The 8,450-nt window shown below is 39.7% G+C and overlaps 1 long non-coding RNA gene across 1 annotated transcript in view; it reads left to right on the top strand.

Annotated features, from left to right (window-relative positions):
• The window catches only part of LOC148651470 (uncharacterized), a 38,333-nt gene extending 37,464 nt beyond the window's left edge, over positions 1-869 (top strand). Inside the window, exon 4 of the long non-coding RNA XR_015925756.1 lies at positions 159-869. This is a non-coding gene — a long non-coding RNA (uncharacterized LOC148651470). The remainder of the gene's footprint in view (positions 1-158) is intronic.
• The last annotated feature ends 7,581 nt before the right edge of the window (positions 870-8,450 follow it).

Below are 8,450 nucleotides of genomic sequence, written 5' to 3' on the forward strand. Positions count from 1 at the left end.
GATTAATATAGCTGATGTTAATGTATTTCCACTTTCAAGAGATCTTTGCAAGTCCTAGTTAGACCCAGGAAAGGCATTATACAGTGCCTTGCAAAAAGATTTTTCTCCTTCCAACGATGACTGTCCATCCATTTTCTATGTGCTTTATCCAACACAAGGTCACTGGGGAGCTGGAGCCAATCCATCACAGGGCACAATCACACAAGGACCAGTCTTCCTAAAACTACTTTGGACTTTGGACTGTGGGAGGAACCTGGAACAGAAGAACATAGGGAGAACGTACTGTACTGTACAACCCCCATGCAGATACCGCTCAGGTCTGGGACTGAACCCAGGGCCTCAGGTCTGTGAGGCAGCAATGCTCTGTGCTGCTGACCAAACAATTATTTTATTTTGAACACAAACCTCTTTTGCTGTTACAGTGTCTCCTCCCCTCCCAAGCATAATTTCCCTTGCTGTTTCTTCTGGAAATTGGTCCACTCTGGGGCTGTTTAAAACACGTCTTCCTAAAATATTGAGATAGTAGTCTTTAAGTTTCCCCCACTTTGTCCTGCCTTAGATTCTTGGCCTAAAGACTTCTTAAAGAGATCTTGAACCTGCCCTAGCTAAAACTGTAAACTATTCTTTACTCTCCAGCTGAAGTTGGCATAGATATTAACTCAGTGCTCTGGGATGCTCAGGCTTAAAGAATGCTACATATAAATAAGCATGACATGATTTGAAACCAATATTACAGTATCATTATTTTCAGTTCAATCCACTGATTGTTCCCTAGTCATATTTCAGGTCTTTCTATAATATCCCTATTGACAATTGATGCAGAATACTTGCATTCTTGCATTTTTGTCTTCTGTATTAAGCTGATGGTGGTTGTCCGTTGTGTCCGACGATGATGGTTGTACTTTGTGCAGCTCATCCGTTTGGAAAATGAAGAAACCTGCATGGGAGAGCTTCTTGAAGTGGGAAAGCCGTTGCACTGGGGCAGTCCCACTCTCTCGACCTCAGACGCCTGGGTCTAGAAGTAGTCAACACGACTGGAGACTTCCTTGGTTGCAGTGGATGACCATGATGCCTTTCTGTGCCTTGTCATGCCCTTAACTTTCCATGGAGCATTGCAACAGTGTAGTATCCCATCATTAAACTGGGACATTCGGACCCACACAGACCACAGGATGAGTGCACCCTGCTGGCCCCACTAATACTGTACCTCATCCAGCAGCAACCTCACCTTTCCTACAAGGTCTCCCATCCAGGTACTGACCAGACTCACACCTGCTTAGCTGCAGTGGGAAGCCAGTTGTGAGCTGCAGGGTGATATGGCTGCTGGCTTGTATTAAGCTACTGGACATGTATATGCATTCAACAATGGATGGGTTATTTGTTCTAAGTTAGATCTTAGTGTTGTGCTGGGCTTCTATGTTCCCACTCCCCATCATGAAAAGAAGTCCTGTTTATCAATTTAAATGTACTAAAGAAGTCCATTGGGTTGACTTTGTCAGTGCCAGACTGTATCTGGTTGCTGTTCTCCAGATTCCTGAGCAGCAGGGACTTTTTTCTAATGTTGTGGCTAAAAACATGCCCCATATTATATTGTACTAGTGTACTGTACGATTTTAACATAACATCTCATGATTTACATTTTAAGCTTTTAACTATATATCGGCAAATTTTGTTTCCCTTTTGTATCACTTCCTCACATTGTCTAGAAGATGAAAAAGGTGTCAACATTGATTTGAAACATAAATGTTTTCATAAGTAGCTTTTTCAAGCTCTGACTCCTTGCTTATATTCATCATTTACGTTTGTGCTACAGTACGTATAACCCAATAAACATCATCTGCCAGATGTTTGCCAAGTATTGAATTCTGTCTAAACCTTTTTGAATTTCCTTTGCGGTTTGTATAGTGTTTCCTAATCCTCCTACTTTAATATCATCTGTGAACAGCTTGCTAACTGTACAAGAATCTAGATCAATTATATAAATTAGGATGTATTTATAAAACAGGTCTATATACTGTAATACTTGTCTAATTACTTCTTTCTGAGAATCTAAATATATCATATCAAATACTATGTTTGTATCCATCAGTACCGTTACTGTTTAACAGATTGATTAAGCATATTTTACCTTTACTAAATCCATGTTTAGTTTAGGTCAGTTTGTATGTCATACTGTATGTACAAGTTCAATGAAATGTTAATTGCATTGTTTGCTCCAATACAAAGACATTAAGGAAACACCAAACTCAACAACAACAAAGTGAAATAACACTCAACGTAAATAAGTCAGCACAAGCAGTGTGCAAAAAAAAACAGTGCGAGTCAGTTGTAGAGCTAGAATTCAATAATCTGACAACTTGTGGAAAGAAGCAGCCTCTGAATCTGGAGGTTTGTGCCTGTACTGTATGCTTCTATAATGCTTACCAGAGGTCAGGGGAGAGAACAGTGAGAAACCAGGATGATTATTATCCTATTGTTGACTATTCTCAATGATAATATTTCCATACAGATGATCTTGGTCTAGTGTTTGCCAGATGGGTAAAAGTAGTTCTTCAATCATTGAGTATTACCACCTATGAATATAATGGCCTATGAATAATATATGTTTCTTTTACTAAAACTGTTAGAATAGCAATGGGAATGTGAGATCTGAAATGCTCCTCTGTAGCAGTATTGTTTATTACTGAAGATTATCTGTTCTCAGACATTTCCCTTTCATCATGTAAAAGTTTCTTATTTTTATCAATGAAACTTTTTATCTATATGCAATTCTTTTGTTGTTGTAGTATGGAAAGAGTTTATTCTACTTTGAGATATTATTTACTCTGTCCTAACCTTTCTAAACTATGTATGTAATTCATGTTATTTAACTGGATCCTATTCTTTTAAAAATGTTTTATAAAGAGTTTTCTTTCTCTGTTTATTGTTCTTAATTGATTAATTAAACCTGCTAATATTGTCTACTGATTTCTATACTTTGATTTTCTTACTTTTGGGATGAGTGAGTTTTGTACTCCAAGCAGAATACATCTTTGAATTGTTGTTTAAATTAAATAAATGTTTAATTTTTGGCTATCTGTCTAGTCGATTCCATCTACAGCAACCCCATACTATTTCTGTTAGACATTTATACTGTACATGGTTTGCTTTCATGGAATTCTAATCCTTTATTTGGGACACTAGACTTTCAAAATGTACAAAGTTAACAGTATCATATTCTGATCACAGTTCCTTGTGTTCCTTACTTATGTTTTCACACACCATCTGTCGTGCTCTGCGCTGTCCCTCACAAACACCATTACATTCCCAAACCCACTGTTTCACGATCTCATTCCTAACTGAACCCCCCACATTCTCACAGGCACCAGATTCCACAAGTTCTCACTCCTGGACCAATTACCCAACCATGTCCCTCTCCCTTCAGTATTTAAAGTTCCCTCACGCACCAACCCATGCCCACTAGTGAGATTTTGAGTTCTCTAGTGTGTGTTTTTGTCTCGTTGGATTTCCTGGGTTTTTTTCAACCTCGTCGCTTGGATTTCGCCTTTTGGATTGTCTTCTCGGTTTGTCTTGGCTCTTTCTGGTTGATCTCTAGCTTCTCCCATCGACCTTGCTTCTGGATTACGATTTTGGATTGTTTGCCTCTGCATCCCGCAGAATTCACAGCTACACACAGGACCCTCGGAAAACTACCTGCCTGTTCCCTGACACCATCTTGACATTTTTAAAAGCCCAAATCAAACTGTGTAAAGAAGCAGTCATTAGCTGCATCTACCATTTCAATTTCAATTTAATTTAATCCCTGTTGGGCTTTCCCAATCTCTGTGAGGTAAATAAAAATCACCCATGATACACATACTTCTCTGAACTCATTAATACTTTATTATAATTGGCATTTCAATTTGGTGGTCTGTATCATATTCCTAACATTATACCCTTTAACTTTTACTTGTATAAACCTGACTCACATAAAGTCCTAGACTGCTGACTCATGTAGGTTCACTTCCTCTGCTTGAATCATCTTTTTGTTGTATTGTGCTACACATCCACCTCTTCGATCTTACTTGTCTCTTCAGAATGATGTGTATCTGCTCATGTTGCATTTGTCACCATTAGTCTCACTAGGCAATGTTTCGTTGATTCTACGTATATTATAATCCAGTGCATTAGCTCTCCTCTCTTGTATTTTGTTTCTCAAGGCATTTACAGTACATACACACACATTTAATTACCTGGTCTTTTGATGTTTTTCTGATTTCCTTCCATTCTCTTTTTGATTCTGCTCTTTGCATATAGTATCTCCCATGCAGATCTTTTTAATATCTCCCCTCTTCTGATCTAGTTTAATAGTGTAACTGTTTTTTCTACAGTTCCTTGCTTCAAGCAAACTGGGGCCTATCTAATTCAGGTGCAATTCACCGCATCTGTGCAGATATCTTCTGCCATAGAAAAGTTCGCAGTGATCAAGAAAGCTGAATTCCTCTTCAGCACACCATGTCAAGTCAGTTTTCTTTACTGATTAACATTTCTAGTTTCTAGATTTCTAGGGAGTCAGCATACTGTTGGTGACTCACGTTCCTTGATGATCTTCTTACTTGCAGGGTTCCTGAAAATAGGATTTCTAACACCCACCATTTTTTTTGTGTTTTGTAGCATCGACTATGATTAAAATTGCTTGACAGTCACTTAAATGTTATATCACTTATTATTTCACTGACACTCGCTTGGTTATCAATAACGTCCTGCGCATATTCATTCAATTGCAATTCCTGAATACAAGGTTGAAACCTTAATGTTTTCATTTCAGGAATCTAGCTGGGTAATTAAGGCTTACATGATTTAGTTTTTTTGTCACTGATGACCCTTCACATTATTTCTTAAATGGATTCATAGGATGAGGCATTGCTTATGGATGAAGACCACAGATCTTGCCTGGGGTTAAACTCTATTACTATTCCACATCCAGGGAAGAGCATGCCCATATACCTAGCAGATCTGTACAGTATCTTTGGAAATATAATTAAAAATCATGCACATACCACACAACACAGACTACCAGTGTTGAGGCACAATGTTCTCATCAACAAAGCATAAAAGGAAAAGATGTGAGTGCGCACTTACTGTGTGATTGGATATTAACAAATGAATGTTTTAATCATGTAACGGTCATGAATGGTAGCATTTAAAAAGGCATGACCTAATCAAAATTAGTGATCATTATTGAGGAATAGTAATCTTAAAGAGCAATATACATGAAATACATACAGTAACGACTCTTCCTAATTAGAGATCTAGCTCAATTTGTTATTTCAGCACTTGCCCACTTAGTCATATTAATCTTCTAAATTAACTTAAAAACAAGAATCCCACAGCAGCATTTCATTGTCAAGTGCTTCTCTTGTCTCTGCACTTCTTCTGATCTATAATTGAGCAATACAAAGCTTCTGCCCCTTAATAGACGGAATCAGATTATCTAAGGACTTTTTCTCGTAGAAACGTGCACCAGGAGTCCCATTTATTCAGTCCTCCTTCTCTTTCTTGATGTTTCGCCAGGCAAGGAAGTTTGCATTAGCTCCAGCTGACAGTGGCGGCTGGTCAGGTTCATGACCGCTTATTAAGTTGCCAAGACTTCCCCGGCACCTCTGTGTTCTCCTGTGTCTGTGATTGTCCAGGGGATGAAGAGAGGCAATTTAGAGTGATGTACATTAAACTTGTCAGCTTGTAGTTGCAGTGCAGGAAATAATTACTTGCGGAGGCATCTGGTTTCTCCTGGAACTGAAAGATGGAAGCTGACAAAGGCATTTCTGAAACCGTAGCTCATGTCCCCCAAACTAGCTGATTTGAAGAAGGGACCACCTGGCAAAAACTTCCTTCAGCGATGGCTGCATATGTCTGCTCATTTCACCCCCCACATTAATTAAAATAATTACTTTCTACTGAAGGGGAAAAACAAAACAATAGGGGAAAAAAATCCTCAGGCAGGACAAGGGCTTAGAGGGGGAAAAGAAGTGAGAAAAAAAATACTGTTATAGAAAATGAGTGCTTATAGGGAAACAGTCTGCAACAGGAAAAGGATAGTTTGAGTGGTAAAGCTTTTACCTTTTTGTCAACCTGTTTCTCTTCATCAGAAATAATGCATCTGCATCATTAAAGAACGGGTTCATCTGTGGAATGTAGAAAGAACCATTTGATCGGGCTCCCTCTTCTGTCGATTAATTAGGCTCCATGTTAAACAACTGATTACGTTGGACTACAGGCGAAATCATAAATAATGAAGAAAACCCCAAGAAATCATCTCTTAGTTTATAAAACAGGTAGGAGGTAAAGGGATAGGATCTGGCAGAAATAATTCCTTTAAGAAGAGAACAACACACACATCCTTACAAACTCTGTCACATTATAAATGTCATATGCAGGAGATTAAAGCGATTTTCGGTCTGTACATCATATATGACAATAAAAGTTAAGTCCTGCTGTTTAGATACCTCAATAGCCCGCTAATAAATCCACTAACATTAAAAAGCCAGGTAAGGTAATGTGACTTTAACAAAAAGCAGAAGCAGATTTAGTGTGGAAAGAATTGTCACTATTTCCCCTCACATTCCATCTGCAACACAGAAAGGCAGTTCCCACAGGAACTCAAGCTACTGGCTCAGGTTAATTTTGGATGAGTGACGCAGCCTAACCAAACAGAATGATATTTAGAGTTTGAAAGAAAGTGTGTAACGTTTGTAGAAAACAATCTTTCACCCCTAGCGCCCCTCACCCCCACATTCCCTCAGCCTCCACCCTCTTCGAATGAAAGCAATTTGTTTTCCGTGTGATTACCAGGAGAACTTTGATCGCAAGGTGACTGAATCAGCCACAAGGGCAAAGTTCAGCTCCTCGTGCTACACTTTCAGTCACGCTGAAATGGAAATAGGTTCTCTCCCATGTGGCCTGTCATGTTGTCGGGGTCCACTGGAGCTTTGCGAGAACCTAGATACAGCAATGAAGTGAGACCAAGGTGCTTGCCCCACTGTGTATTCTGTTTACAGCTTTCGCTGCTGTTCAGAAAGTTTAATTCCCTGGGACCAACAGAGCCAAACGCAGCTGTGCAAGCAGGGGGCTTGACAACCCCATGGGTCTCCAAAGCACTGCTGTTGTGTCTCATTTCAAAGCCCAGGTCCCTGTCAGGGCCCAAGGCCTCTATCCCGGTGAGAGGAAAAACCATATGTGCCTCTGGAACTGTTAACCTCCAGAGTACTCTCTAGGGAGGTACTTAGCACACTGCGGACAATCTTTTGTATAGCAACAACGTACAGTGTATTATGGCAGCATACAAAGGCCTGTTGTGATCAAGATATGAGAGGCTAATAAATATATCCAGTACAACCTGGTGTGAGACTGCTCTGAAAGGGTACAGTAGGTGTAACTGCTCCTGTACTAAATCTCATGAAGTTAAAATAAAGATTTATGGTATGTCGTTACGATGTGGAACATGAAAGATTTTTTTTTTACAAAAGCTCTAATGCTCCTTACTAGAATATTTAAGGTTCTGTACATGGAGGAGATCTCCTGAGACTTAAAAGCTTGGCTTTCTGATAAATATAATTTCGAGTTGTGTAATACATCACTCCTCTTGTACGCTCTGTAAATCCTTGTAGGTCTGTGTTGATGTATTGGAAGTAATAATGGAGCAGCATGATAGCGCTGTGGTTAGCATTGCCGCCCGCCTAGCAGCGCTGGGGCCCTGGGCTCAATTCTTGAGGTGTTTTCTGCGTGGTGTTTGTATGTTTACCCATGGGCTTCCACTGGGTGCTCCAGTTTCCTCCCCGAGTCCAAAGACATACTGGTAGGTTAATTTGATTCTGGGAAAACTGGCGCTGGTGCAAGTGTGTGTGTGTTTGTATTTGTATGTGCCCTGCGATTCACTGGTGACCCAGAGTATATCTTGCCTTGTGCCCATTGTTAGCTGGGATAGGCCCTGGCTCCCTGGTGACTCTACAGGATAAAGAGATTAGAAAATGGAAGGATGATGATATAGTTGAAAATGTGCACTATTGAATTTCATCCGTTTGAAAAGGAGGAAAGGTTAAACACCAGACAAAATTGCTGCAGAGTCGAATGGTTTTTATTTGTAAAGGGAAAATATAGCCTGAAATATTCAAACATGCACTCTTCAGCTCATCTTAGAAACACCCGGTAGGCTCTGCAAATGAAATAAAACCAAATTCAGATGTCTTGTTGGTTACAGCGATAAAAATACGAAGGACACGTTTTCTTCACATCTGGCATCGCGAAAGAAGAAGCTGGCAAAACGGTAATAAAGGAATACTAGCAGGTCCTAATGACAGTGTGAAACATGCCTGACACATTTCGCGCACTTGCCGTATAATCTCATTACAGCTCTTCTCAGGTTTGCTTAAATACTTCGCAGTCTGCTGAAGCCTCGTGGTTTTTGCTTCTGT

This window comes from Lepisosteus platostomus, chromosome 12 (assembly GCF_059453375.1).
Source record: "Lepisosteus platostomus isolate fLepPlt1 chromosome 12, fLepPlt1.hap1, whole genome shotgun sequence".
NCBI classification, from domain to species: Eukaryota; Metazoa; Chordata; class Actinopteri; order Semionotiformes; family Lepisosteidae; genus Lepisosteus; species Lepisosteus platostomus.